The sequence below is a fragment of the Doryrhamphus excisus genome, chromosome 10, assembly GCF_030265055.1.
Source record: "Doryrhamphus excisus isolate RoL2022-K1 chromosome 10, RoL_Dexc_1.0, whole genome shotgun sequence".
Lineage (NCBI taxonomy): Eukaryota > Metazoa > Chordata > Actinopteri > Syngnathiformes > Syngnathidae > Doryrhamphus > Doryrhamphus excisus.
Window position 1 is genome coordinate 21,285,169 of NC_080475.1, and position 14,299 is coordinate 21,299,467.

At 46.1% G+C, this 14,299-nt stretch overlaps 1 protein-coding gene across 3 annotated transcripts in view; it reads right to left on the reverse strand.

Moving 5' to 3' along the window:
• LOC131136473 (zinc finger protein 385A-like) overlaps positions 1 to 14,299 on the reverse strand; it is a 45,485-nt gene that overhangs the window by 24,195 nt on the left and 6,991 nt on the right. The window lies entirely within an intron of this gene.

Genomic DNA, 14,299 nt, shown 5'->3' on the forward strand with positions numbered 1-14,299 from the left:
AAAGAGGAGAGGTGGCTCCACACACTGGAGTATCATGCCAGGGTTTAATTCCCCTAAAAAGGCAAACCAGGCTGTCATAATGATACATGGCTCCCTCTGCTCGTCATCACTCCTAATCCCTCCTTGTCTCCTCTTTAACCCGCGTCAGGGATGCTAGTGATGGGCCCACACAGCAGAAGTCAGCCTCAGCGAGCTCTTGGATTAAGCCTTTTAATATCGCCCACTGGATTTCGGTGACTTTCAAATTCCCCCCCCCCCTCGTCCCCACGACTTAAAAGCTTTTGCCGCTTTTGGGGATTAGTCTAAGCTATTCTCTCACTTCTTGCTGTCTTTGCTTACTCGTCCTGGGAAATGTGCCTCCACCTGCACTCGGCAGGCTGTAATTTGCAGGTTTGTCAACACCTCTGCATTTTCATCCCGCTTTAAGTCGGCCATCAGAGAAGATAACACGGCTTCCACGTGGATGGCGTCAACCGATGCTCACCGCAAACTCTGGATTAGAGAGTGAAAGTGCTGTGAAGATAGGATCGGCCTTTCTGCATCTGTTGGCCCCCAGGTGCTGAGGACTGCACCGTCGCCGCCACTTGAGCACCCAAAACATGGCGCAGCGGTGCAGTACAGACCAAACGCAGGAATGCAGCGAGGGCTAAAATTAGACCAGAGGCGGCAGGAAAAAAAAAGACATCAAAGGCAATTTGGAATCATTTGCCAGCCGGCGTCGCCTTGATGAATCTGCAATTGGCTAGTAATGCCTTCACTGGAGAAGATGCACCCGTGGATGCACACATTCATATACATTCTCATTCTCATTCCCATTCCCATTCCCATATACATCAAAGTCTATGATGGTGAAGGAAAAGGAATAATCCCATGCTGGAAACATCACAAAAAATCCTGGTTATTATACTCTATAAGCAATATTGCATAACATGATTAAGATTATGTCAAGTGAGCGAGAAAGAGCAGCTTATGCAAATCTTTTGGGGGGGGGCGGGGGGGGGGGGTGTTGGCATATACAGTACTATACAGTACTGCCTGGCTGATAATATAAAGGCTGACACATCCATCCATTTTCTATAAGGCTTATCCTCACGAGCATCGTGGATATGCTGGAGCCTATCCCAGCTGTCTGAGAGGCGGGGTCCAGCCTGGACACATATAGACAAACAACCATTCACACTCACATTCATACCTATGGACAATATGGAGTCACCAATGAACCTAGCATGCAGAGATGCCTGAGCGGATCATCGAACCCAGGTCTTCCCGAACTTCTGACTGTGTGGCCACTCGACCACCGTGCAGTAGGCTGACCCATATGACATATGTCACATATTAATATGGCAGGCTGTGGAGGTTATGTTGCACAGCCTGCACCCCCCCCCCCCCCCAAAGTGTTTGGGTGCATTCATGGGCGACCAATGCATGCAGAAAAGGAGCAGATGCTGATGTGCAGGAGCTGCTTGGGGAGAAGGAGGTGGTTGGTATCACGCTGCCAGCTTGCCTTTGTGCAGTGCTGTGTAGCAGGCACCTGTCATCCGCATGGTGGGGGGGGGGGTTACATCTGCATGTGACGCATTACCATGGCTGCCAAGGTTCAATGTCAAATGGGACCTATTATGCTCATTTTCATCATTTTGTATTGAGTCGTGGACTCCGGTGTTAATTTTCCAACGTAGTATTTCAGTCATGGAGGATTCCAGCCATACGACACAAGAAAAACACAGGAAAATGATTCATGGTGGAAAGAAGGCGTGTCTCCGTTCTGTCAGAATGACCATGGAGTCGTAGGACCCGCCTGTCAGCCTGGCCAAGTCTCCACCAAGTCACGTGTTGGCTCATTTGTGATTGGATGGGGGCTCTCCAAAGTGCATAGCCACGCCCTGTTGACTTGGCGTCTACGAAATTAGAGGCAAAAAAATCAAAAAACTGAATTGAAGCAAAAGAAAAGCTTTCTGTGACTCCCACGTCCCTTTGGATTCATACGTGGCTACGCTAACGATTGGGTTGCATGTCATGTAGCATCGTTATCAAGCTGTCAAGCTGGGATCAGCGTTCACCTCAGCTACTGTAGTATTACTGTATTATATCGCCATGGAGACCACAAGTCCAAACATCCCATCAGTGGAATACTGCTATGCTGCTATGCTGGGGCAGGACTGCCTTTGTCCTGAGCTGAGACACATCTTCCATCCAAAGTCAACCATGGTGACCTTGGTCTTGGTTTGCTTCTACTCTATTTAATTGGGGTGCAGGTGAAGCTCTCTACCCCCCCCACTGAAACATGAGTGACTCTGACTGAAGTGAACACAAGAGGGTGCTGCTGAGTTGCCTGAGTTCTATTTTCACTACTGAAAACAAGGACAGGTAGAAAGTGTACTCTACTTGCCCAGTTTACTACTTAGCCGTATTCTTTATCATGTGATGGTAATTGATGTCCTCATGTGGCGGTTGATGTATATGTTGATGTATATGTCGACGTAGATGGACATATTGTCGTGACTTGTTGAACTTGCTGCCTGGAACAGCTGCTATGTAATGCTTTAATGTGGAGGATTAGCAGGGAATGCTGGGAAGGCTCCAACATGTTTCATTTCAAAAGTATTACAAATACTATTTGGATTTGCATGGAAGGTATGTGTGGATGCACGGCATGCGTATCAGCGAGGGCGTGTCAAAAAGGTCACGGTGGGGCTTAGCTACCGTGAAGCCATGCAGTATTAGTAGCAACATGTCCGCCTTTAAATGTACATAGAGCAGAGAAGCGCTCAGGTGTACAGGTGTACAGGTATACAGGTATACAGGTATACAGGTATACAGGTGTACAGGTATACAGGTGTACAGGTATACAGGTATACAGGTATACAGGTATACAGGTGTACAGGTATACAGGTATACAGGTGTACAGGTATACAGGTGTACAGGTATACAGGTATACAGGTATACAGGTGTACAGGTGTACAGGTATACAGGTGTACAGGTGTACAGGTGTACAGGTATACAGGTATACAGGTATACAGGTGTACAGGTATACAGGTATACAGGTATACAGGTGTACAGGTGTACAGGTATACAGGTATACAGGTATACAGGTGTACAGGTGTACAGGTATACAGGTATACAGGTGTACAGGTATACAGGTATACAGGTATACAGGTATACAGGTATACAGGTGTACAGGTATACAGGTATACAGGTGTACAGGTATACAGGTGTACAGGTATACAGGTATACAGGTATACAGGTGTACAGGTATACAGGTATACAGGTGTACAGGTGTACAGGTGTACAGGTATACAGGTATACAGGTATACAGGTGTACAGGTATACAGGTATACAGGTGTACAGGTATACAGGTATACAGGTATACAGGTGTACAGGTGTACAGGTATACAGGTATACAGGTATACAGGTGTACAGGTGTACAGGTATACAGGTATACAGGTATACAGGTGTACAGGTATACAGGTATACAGGTGTACAGGTATACAGGTATACAGGTATACAGGTATACAGGTGTACAGGTATACAGGTATACAGGTGTACAGGTATACAGGTGTACAGGTATAAAGATATACAGGTGTACAGGTGTTTCGGTATACAGGTATACAGGTGTACAGGTATACAGGTGTACAGGTATACAGCTGTACAACCAAAGGGTCTCTAATCACACGGCCTTTAATGTTCCACCCAAACCACCAATTTATTCCATATATGTGTGTGTGTGTGTGTGTGTGTGTGTGTGTGTGGAGAATGTTTATTTAATGTATCAATATTTCAGTCTAACGTTATTGCAATCTCGATAGAATTCCAACAATGGGTTCATCATTGGATCATAATTCCATGGAAGGTTGAGCAGAACAAAGACTTCCAAGACGTGGACGGACGCCCCAAAGTGCACATGTTGGGAACGTGAGGAGAGGGAAGGAGTTTACAGATGGAGAATACACAAAAGAATTATCGCAACATATATTCTTCAAATGAAAACAATAAACAGGCCAATATTCAGAAAATGAAGTAAATGCCAGGGATAGGACAGGACCAATAACCGATAGAATGGCAACAAACATCACCGCTTGGCCAGCTGCTGACACTAATTCAGTGTAAGCATATTCATCAGTATTCATCAGTATTCATCAGCCGTGGTCAGTCACGTCATGTCACGTCACGTCATGTCATGTCATGTCATGTCATGTCAAGGATATCACAGATATATGAACTATGATGGTTTTTTATCTTAAAGTTGGCTATGTCTTGTTTTCATTTTACCCAATTTTACCCACGCAACGACACAAAATGTTTCACTGTTGAAATGATTATTATTGTTTCAAAGTACACCCAAACGTGTACTTCACATTTCTGTTACTTGAATTCTGTGGTTGAAACCAGTACAATTTTAAAAAGATAAAAAATGTAAAATCTTTATAAGCTGCAATGTTTTGTGGCTGCAGACTATTTCCTTTACTGGAAGAAGAGGAGGCAAAATGGCTCTTTTGGTGGTAAAGGTTGCCAACCCCTGGTATAGAGCAACCGTCCATGTGGTCGGATTTTGTAGGATAAAAAATGTTCTTTTAAGGCGTCTCAGCTTCTATCTGAAGTCTAACCGAATCCCATCACAGCTTCCAGCATCTATGACAATATGTGAACGACAAATACCATACTGTATACTGGAAATGATCACTGGCAGGTGGTTAGCATGGTGGTTAGCATGTAGAGTACACAGTCGGGAGATCGGGAAGACTTGGGTTCGAGTCTTCGCTTGGGCATGCCTTTGTGGAGAATAGGTGCAGATTCTGGCGTTTGCAGTAGTGAAGTTGTGTAGTGAAAAACTAGATGTGATGGTAACGACACTCTAGGTGCGCACCCCCTAAAATACCACTTATCTACCCTAAATCACAAAATGAAGATTCATTGCTGGTCTGTTCCTTTGGAGGACTCTTCCAAGGTTCTGCTTCAAAGGAATGAAGCAATGATGTCAAAATAATGGAATGAATGACCACCTAGATACTCGTTCATCTTCATCTCACCTCCACGCCACAAGCAGTAGCATCCAAAAAGACGCTAGGGTCAACGCACGTGAGCCACCGAAGCACACCCCGCCGCTTAATCCTGGAGATAAATCTCTTGTTGGCTCCTGGTCTGGCAACACGTGAACCTTTGGGAGCTGTTGGCTTTTGTTCCTCCTAGCTTGAGGGATTGTGTAGCACCAACACAGACGCATGCCTGCACTGTGACATGAACATACATGCACACGGACCAAGCCCAGCAGATGGTGGATGCACGACCCGAGTCTACCGCTTCATTCCTTCTACTATCAGGGCAGTAGATGTGGATGTTAAAAATATTCATATCTTCTCATGCCCCTTCCGTTCCACCTTGAATCCTTCCTGAGTACTCAGGAAGTGCTGAATCTGGGCGTCGTGTCACGACACGCACTCACCCATTGAGCACAGGATTTATGTACGTCATGAAAATATGCAGGAATTGGCCTCAATCTGGTTGCATTCCATGGTGACGTTCATCTCCAAAACATCCAAGTGTGGTGGAATCACAACATGTAATCAAGTCCCAACCGCAGGCTGGCACAAAATCATTCAGCAAAAAGGCTTAGCCCGAGTGCTGCGGCATGTTCATGGGCGCTCGTGTCGCCTCAGAGAGTATTTGTGCTGGTCTGAGGTCAGCAATGACGGACAGATAGCTGCCAGCGCTAATGTGGGAGGACAGCGTGCTATGATGAGCCAACAATGGCGCTCCATGCTGGCCGAGGCTTCGCCGTCGCTAGAATATTCTCACAACAAAAAGACGACATGAACGCATCGGCCAGACGTGTGTTATCATCGCATTGGACTGAACTAACTTACAGGATACGGGGGGTGTTTCTAATAGTCTGGCTGCATATTAAACTAAATAGAAATGTATGGAAATTATTTCATACAACTTTTTTGAGATCCAGAAAGGAAAATAAGTGTCCTGTCCTGTGGCCGCGCTTTGTGCCCTTGCCTCCTCTAGGGGACAAAAGGGCATCATGGGGGGGGGGGGGCAAATGAAATGTAAAGCTGCAGATGCAGGAATCCATTTTCATGATTCTTTTGTAGTCATTCCTGCATCCATGGAATTGTTTACCCCCAACTATCCCTCTGGTGCAAACACAAATACAATTGAAGTAAATACAGCTGAGGTCCGCTGGGGTAGGCTCCAGCTTACCTGTGACCCATAAGCTGGAGAAAAAATGGATGGATGGATGTTTTTCCAAAGGACCTGCCCTTGTCCCCACAGATGCTATCTGCCCATAAGGACAGTAGAGAAGGTCGCTACGCCACCCAGGATAATTATGATAATAATAATAATAATAATCATCACTGCACTTCTAGAAAATGTGCATCATCATCATCATCATCACCATTATTGGACGTATACCAAAGGTGCTGTAGCTGCACAGGAGAACGTCTTTTTATGTTGTCTCCTTCTCGGCTAAATGCTCACCGCCTGGCTGAGGACCAGCCAGATTTGTGGAATGCCACTGGCCGGAATGCCACTAGCCGGAACGCCACTAGCCGGAACGCCACTAGCCGGAACGCCACTGGCTGGACGCAACCTTTTTGAGACAGTGATAGTTGAAACATTGGAATTCTGTGAAAGAGGAATGGGAACGTTGCTTTGTAGTTCCTGTTGCAAGGCAGATGTGGGATAGACTTCCAGCCAGGAATGTGTGTCTGTCACTACAGGAAGAGATGGATAGCAGGAAAAAGGAGGAGGAAAAAGGAGGGTGCAACAAAAGAAGAGAAGGTGAGACAAGGTGAGGAGCAGATTGCCTTCCTAGCTCCTCCCTCCTCCCTCCTCCCTCCTCCCTCCTCCCTCCTCCCTCCTCCCACCCGTCCACCACTATTGTTCCTTGTTTTCCTTCCACTGCCCCCCCACTCCCACCAAGGAGACCCCCCCCCACCCCCCCCCCCCCCCCCGCCCCCCCCATCATCCCCTGATGGAGTCAGTGGTCCCAGACTCGGGTGGAACAATAGCCAGTGACTTTATTCCCATGCACCTCCCAGGAAGCGGCGCCCTGAGGTGTGGAATTCTATCACTTATCCACGATCATTCCAGAGGACAGTAACAAAGGAACCACATTCTCTTTTTCCTTTCTTCAGATTAGACTCCCAGGCTTTGGGGGGGGGGGGGGGGGGGGTGATGCAATGTGGGTGATGAGGGCATTCCAGACTGCACACCTGTGTTCTTTGTGGGGGCTCATGGCCAGTATTTTCCAGTCCAGCATCCCAGCAGCCGGATGGAATCGGATAGGAGCACGGATGCTACTTGTCTAGGAATATGGAGGAGTTGAACAAATTAGTAATTAGTAATATCTGTAAGTGCTGGGGGGGGGGGGGGGGCGCTTGGCTCTAATGTCACTTGGCATTGCAGTGACCACAAATGACACTTTGGGTTGAATCAGCACCCCCCCCCCCCCCCCCCCCCCCATGCCAAAGGTTCAGACAAGGAGGTTTGCGTATTTGGTAGTGAGCACTGAAAGAAGTTTGGGATGGCTCAAAACACTCGGATTCCAAAGGCGTGGTAAAACTGCCCCTTTGTGATGTCACAGAGGGGCGGACTTCCTTATATGGTTCATGTGACCAATCACAGTGTAATGGGCATGCCCAGAGGCGGGCCGTGGATGGAATAAATGAAAATAGTTTCGTCAGGAAGCACAAATCAAAGGAAATACAGTTGGAATAGGTGCAGATTCTGGAAGATCTAAAACTTGTCTGTACTGGTTATTGTGTGGAGCTGCTCTATAGGAGTCCACAACTCAATATAAAGGGTGGGAAAATGAGCATAATTGGCCCCCGTTAAGCAGAGTATTTGAAGATAATTAGTAAGTGATAAAATAGCGTTTAATTGAAGTAGCTGTGTTAGTAGTAGTAGTAGTCCGTTACTAGAATTAGATTTCATGCTAACTTGATGAAGTTATTCCAAACGGAGATGTACTTTCAGGTCATGGACGTTCCATCCTTCAGTTGTCATGTACCAGTGGCGTGGGGCTCCATAATTAAAGCACCCACACTCACAAACCAATTAGCCCACAAATGAGTCTTGCTGTTCTCAATCCTCGTGTCACCAAGCCGGTCTTCCAAGGAAGCACGGAGGAAGAAAGGGAAGGAAATGAGTGTTCATAAAGGAAGAGCGAGTCCAACGCTGTGACGAGTTAGGTGCTGCATGCCACCGCAGCACAGCTTCATTGTTATTATGATTTATTTCATAATGAGCAGCCCCCCCCCCCCCACCCCCCCCGCCCCCGTCTGCCATACAAAGGCCTGATTGAATCTGGCATTCCATTAGCATGCTAAAGAGGCCCGGCTTCATCTGTGAGCTGCTGATTGACAGTGGATATCATCTCTGTAATTGGGCCTGATACCGGAGCCAGTGTCGGCGACATATCGCTAGGGAAGGGAAGAAGTTGGGGGGGAAGTAGAAAGGGATTTAAAAAAGGGGGTTTTGGGAAATAAAGGAGAACCAATGAAAAAAGTTGGTTTAATTAAACCAGCTTCTTTCTATCTGTTGGGGTTCAAACCTCCTACAGGGAAGAATCGCTTAGATTATGCCCGTTTGAAGCTACACTTTTATGACATTTATGAAAAAACTGTTGTGTTGTCCAAATCCTGCTACTACCCAGACATCACTTGAGGCTCCGCTGTACTCAGTTTTATATCCTAATATAATAATCATAATAATAATAATAATAATAACACCACACTTGACAGCGTGAGGTGCATTAATAGTGGCTGCTGTCATCCTTTTCTCCACTAAAATGTGCGCTGCGAGGTTTTGGTGATGTGTGTGCACTGTGCGCCTGTCAGTCAATTTACCACTGCGCTTCGCCTGCGCCAAAATAGAGCAGGTCGGAGCTGGCAAGCTTCTAGGGCTCCTTTGGTGCGCTGTTTTGTCACCAAATTGTCACGGCGCCAAGGTGAAACTGTGGACACCTCCGATGGTGCGCCGCCACGCCCATCTCGGTGCGGCTCAGTCTCCCAAATTACCATATTTGCTGCTCATAATGGTGCGCCTTGACCCCCTGCTATGAAATTAGAGGTCTTTGTGTCCATTGTCTACAGCGCTTTTCTCCTGCAGTAAATCAGCATCATTGAGAATAGATTTGAGAATAAATACGTTTATAATCAGATTAGATTTATGTTCCTCTGGGATTATGGTGAAGGTTGCTGCTTTACAGATCCACTGCTTTGTCCTCTAGCGTTTTCATTCATTCATTCATTTTCTACCGCTTTTCAACACAAGGGTCGCGGGGGTGCTGGAGCCTATCCCAGCTGTCTTCGGGCGAGAGGCGCGGTACACCAGGCTGGTCGCCAGCCAATCACAGGGCACATATAGACAAACAACCATTCACACTCACATTCATACCTATGGACAATTTGGAGTGGCTAATTAACCTAGCATGTTTTTGGAATGTGGGAGGAAACCGGAGTACCCGGAGAAAACCCACGCATGCACGGGGAGAACATGCAAACTCCACACAGAGATGGCCGAGGGTGGGGATTGAACCCTGGTCTCCTAGCTGTGAGGTCTGCGCGCTAACCACGAGACCGCCGTGCCGCCCCCTCTAGCATTTTATTACAGTTAAATGTTATGTTTCTGTGGATATGATTTGTCATCATCGGTGGTTCCCGCCAATCTCCACCCAAAATGTGAGCTTTAGCATGTGTAGCTTTAGCGTGCTAGCATCTGAGGCCTGCTGACATGCGTGGTGTTGTCACAGAGAGCATGTTGGTCTTCCCGCTACACCGCCACCGCCGGCGCCGGCACCGTAGGCGCTGACAGATGAAACATCAACAACAAACCATTTTGGAGCTTTGCTATGTTTGATACACACACACACACACTCACACACACACACTCACACACACACACACTCTCACACACTCACACACTTTCCTTCGCCGTGTGCTGCTATGATGTTGAGCCCCAGACTGCAGCAGTGCGAGGCAGTGAGACGGAAACAGTGATTGTCGATGACGGAACTGAAGGGACTGTGAGAGTCCAAAGGAGGGGTGACAATGCAGCGGGGGGGGCAAAGGACCAAAAGTGCGTCAAAGTGTTGGTAGATGTGCACGCTGAGCAGACCCTTGCAGTGAGCTCCAGATTGCGACCTGACGTGTGACGTCGGTGGGTGCCATAAAAAGTGTCACCTTGTTCTGCACCATGCACACGCCGCAACCTCGTGTCCAGCTCCCTCCCCCCGTTGGGGGGGGGGCATGCATCATTCATGAGCAGGATGCATTTGCCCCCGTCATCGCCTCGCATTGCTGCCAGTAACATTCCCTGGCATTGGATTCACCTTTGTGGGGGCCTGGGGGCGCAATGCATGCACAATTCCGATGTTTAACCAAGGGGAAGAGTTTTTCCAAGATTTCCAACACTTATGTTTTTTTTTGTAGTTGGATCTATTTTTAACAACAACTCAAACATATGAAAGATGCACGTCTATTCCATCCTGTAATGAAAAACCAAGCGCTATAATTCATATGAGAATGAATGTTTAGGAGCGAAGAGTTCCAATGTCATGTGCTAATTATCAAACATGTGACATATTCTGTCCTCAGGATCCTTTAGCGTGGCCCGCCCTCTTCTCTGAGCGCTAATGTTGCAGCCTGCCTGCCGTGAAGGTCACCCTCCCCGTAGCTACGCATTACACAGGAACACCCAGGCAGAATACGATACTGGCCTTCGGGGGCGGTCTGGGGGTTGTGTCGCTAAGCATTGAAGGGCTGAGCTAATGGAACCCAAACGGGTGATTTTTATTCTCCAAAAAGGGCAAACAAAGGCAACAAAAGGCAAAGCGCACGGCGAGTAAAAGATGGAGGCAAGGACGGCGCTAAGATATGATGAGGCACGAGGCTTGGAAAAATACTCACGTTTACTCACAACCAAGATGGCCGACAGAGGCAAGGTCACCGGGAGATGAAAGCAAAAGTGTTTCAATTGTCGCCGCCTGGCTTACCGCCTGGTTTACCGCCTGGTTTACCGCCTGGTTTACCACCTGGTTTACCGCCTGGTTTACCGCCTGGTTTACCGCCTGGTTTACCGCCTGGTTTACCACCTGGTTTACCGCCTGGTTTACCGCCTGGTTTACCGCCTGGTTTACCAAAAAAGTAACGCAGTCAGCTCAAAGATATCAAACAATCAGCACTAATTAAGAGGCAAAGTGTTACTATTTATTGAGACGTTAACGAGTGATTTGTTCAGTGTATTTAATGCTGCTTATGATCGGCCAACCAGATGAGGGTGGGGGCGTGGCGAGATGGCGCCACCAACGGACCCTGTGAACTACGCAAGCGCCACGACCGTTTGAAGTCTGTAAAATTAAATAATTAGAAAAATACAAATTAAAAAATCAAAAAATTGTTACAACTATAATGATGAAAATGCTAATATTAATGATGATTATAATGATGGTAATAATGATAAAGATTATAACAATAATGAGTATAAGTAAGAATAATAATAATAACAGGGTAAAACAAGACAGTGGCATGAAGATGATTATATCTTGCATTTATAAGCTTTTGCTTCTGCCTACTCCTTTTGGGCTTGTGATCAGATAGCTGAATACAAATGTAAATAATGGAAAGTTATATTTTCATTGATGTAAGAATAATGGAATGTTTCATATATTTGCCCAAAAAAAATAATAATAATAATATTTCCATAGCATGTGCTGTGAATATGATGGCTGGTCCAGGTACAGGAGCCAGCAAAGACCAGAACTCAGAGTTCTCAGAGTGCTGGCCCGTGCCAACGATAAAGCCAAAGACCGCGAGCTGTCTCCCTGCTGGCTAATCCTCTAAATGAAGATTTGTGGCATGGCTGCTTGGTGATTACCGGACCAGCAAAACTGGAACATTATTATCTTTGGAAGGGCTGAATATTTCATACACCTCTTATATTCTACTTCTCTGTACTCGTTAGGTTGTGCAAGCATCCATACTGAAGGCTATATGTGGTACTTTATGTTGCCATGCTATCTACTACGTGTAAAAGTAGCCCTAATATTCCCAGTATTAGTCAAACAAGGGCTTTATTTCATGATTATGAAAGTCATGGTCCAAGCTGGCATGGACTTGGATCCAAAGTAGAGAAGGGAAGAGTAGCAACCAGTCCTGGTTTACACTGATGACCTCAGCTACCTCTTGGCCCCTGACAGCCTTCTAATCCACACCTCTGGCATCTCCCTAGCCGCCCCTCCCTTCCCTCTGGCCTCAGAGGGGCGGGGCGGGGCAGGGAGGTGCGTGGTGCAGGTCCTGGCAAAGCTTCATCCCCTCCCTCTTATCCCGGTCGTTCCAAGCGGCAGAGCCGTGTGCTGGGATAGGAGTCTGCGAGGAGACGGTGTGCATACCAGACGGCTGCACTCGTTGGCTTTAACGACGTCCAAATAATTAGTCCCCTGGTGGCTGTGGGCGAGGTGGCAACACGCAAGTCCAGATACTCCCATCATGGTATCACTCCACCGCTATGCAGCATCATAGACACCGTTCAAGGCCGGGTGGCAGGTTGGATGTGTGGGGTGGAAAAAGTGCGGCTATTTCAAAATGCTCCATAACATTATGGATTATTAACATTATGGATGATTAATATTATGGATTATTGACATTATGGATTATTAACATTTTGGATTATTAACATTATGGATTATTAACATTATGGATTATTAATATTATGGATTATTAACATTATGGTTTATTAACATTATGGAGCTCAAAGCTTCTTATTACAATTATTTTTCATTTCGTATTGCCGTGGAATTTTACCACATTGTAAGTATTCGACATTTTTTATAAAAAACATAAAAGGTGCTAATTGATGCCCTAAACGCCATCTTTGTGTTTTATGAGTCTGCCACTTGACGTTTTTATACCATCGCCTTCGGGCTTTTGGAGAAATAGTTGGCACTTTACGGTTCCAATTTCATGGCTAAACTGTTTTGCTAAAATATATTCATTATTAATCTCGCTGTTTTGTGGTTTAATGCTGCCTGTTATTAGTCATAAATATGGACAATGAAGCAAAACTGTATGTATTTTGCCTAATTAGCCTAATTAACATAAATACAAATATAAGGGCTGCACGGCTGCCAAGTGGTTAGCGTGCAGGCCACACAGCTAGGACACCCGAGTTCAATTCCACCATCACCCATCTCTGTGTGGAGTTTGCATGTTCTCCCCGTGCATGCGTGGCTTTTCTCCAGATATTCCGGTTTCCTCCCACATTCCAAAAACATGCTAGGTTAATTAGCGACTCCACATTGTCCATAGGTATGAATGTGAGTGTGAATGGTTGTTTGTCTATATGTGCCCTGTGATTGGCTGACCACCAGTCCAGGGTGGACCTCGCCTCAGCTGGGATAGGCTCCAGCATACCCCTGCGACCCTAGTGAGGATAGAAGATATAAAGATGGATGTCCACAATATTTGTTAAATATGACTATAGGGGTGTTATTTCATGTGTATAGGGCTCTAATAATGTATACTATTATATTTAGGAGGTGGTGTAAAGGATTTTAAAACTACAAAAGTATTTGATTTTGAATTCTACTTTGCATAAATTCACTTAGCACGGTCTGCAAAGGAGGGAAGTGTGGTTTTGTTCCGGAGTGTAACTTGTGGAACAAAAGTGGAGGGAGGCCACCCACTGAGGTGAAGGGGTGATAGGATGACATTCCCGACAGTGGGTCATCGATCGGACTCATGTGACCTAAATTCCATGAGTCAGAGGTCAGGTGATACAAGATAGGCTTGAGCTCCATGTGTTTTGGAAAAAGGAATACATTTCTTCCCGTAGGGAATCTTATCATCTGGTCCGGACTCTCTCCTTACTGTTGGCTCATTTCCTGTTCTTCTCCTTTGTTACCTTTCATGCCTACCGCCCCCTTGCCACCTTAAATACCCTTTGTCATGATTGGCTTCGCTTGCGTATGCAGGTCAAGGGTCAATGATCTTACCAAACTGATGTTATGCTCCAATAATTAGTAAAGATATTCTAATCAATAAAATAACGAGGGTGGCCAAATGTATGCACCTGCCTACTTTTAGTTTAAATAATTATTACACACTTCCTGTAAATCCTATAAAGTTGATTTCCCGTCTCTTCCATCCCTGTGTGGGTCTGCTTGAGGATATCTTTACCTGGAATGGTTCATCCCAACAACCAGGCCTTTACTAAGAATGTATCAGGGGCCCCAAACCTATTTATACCACTGTATATATATATGTGTGTGTGTGTGTGTGTGTGCATGTGTGCA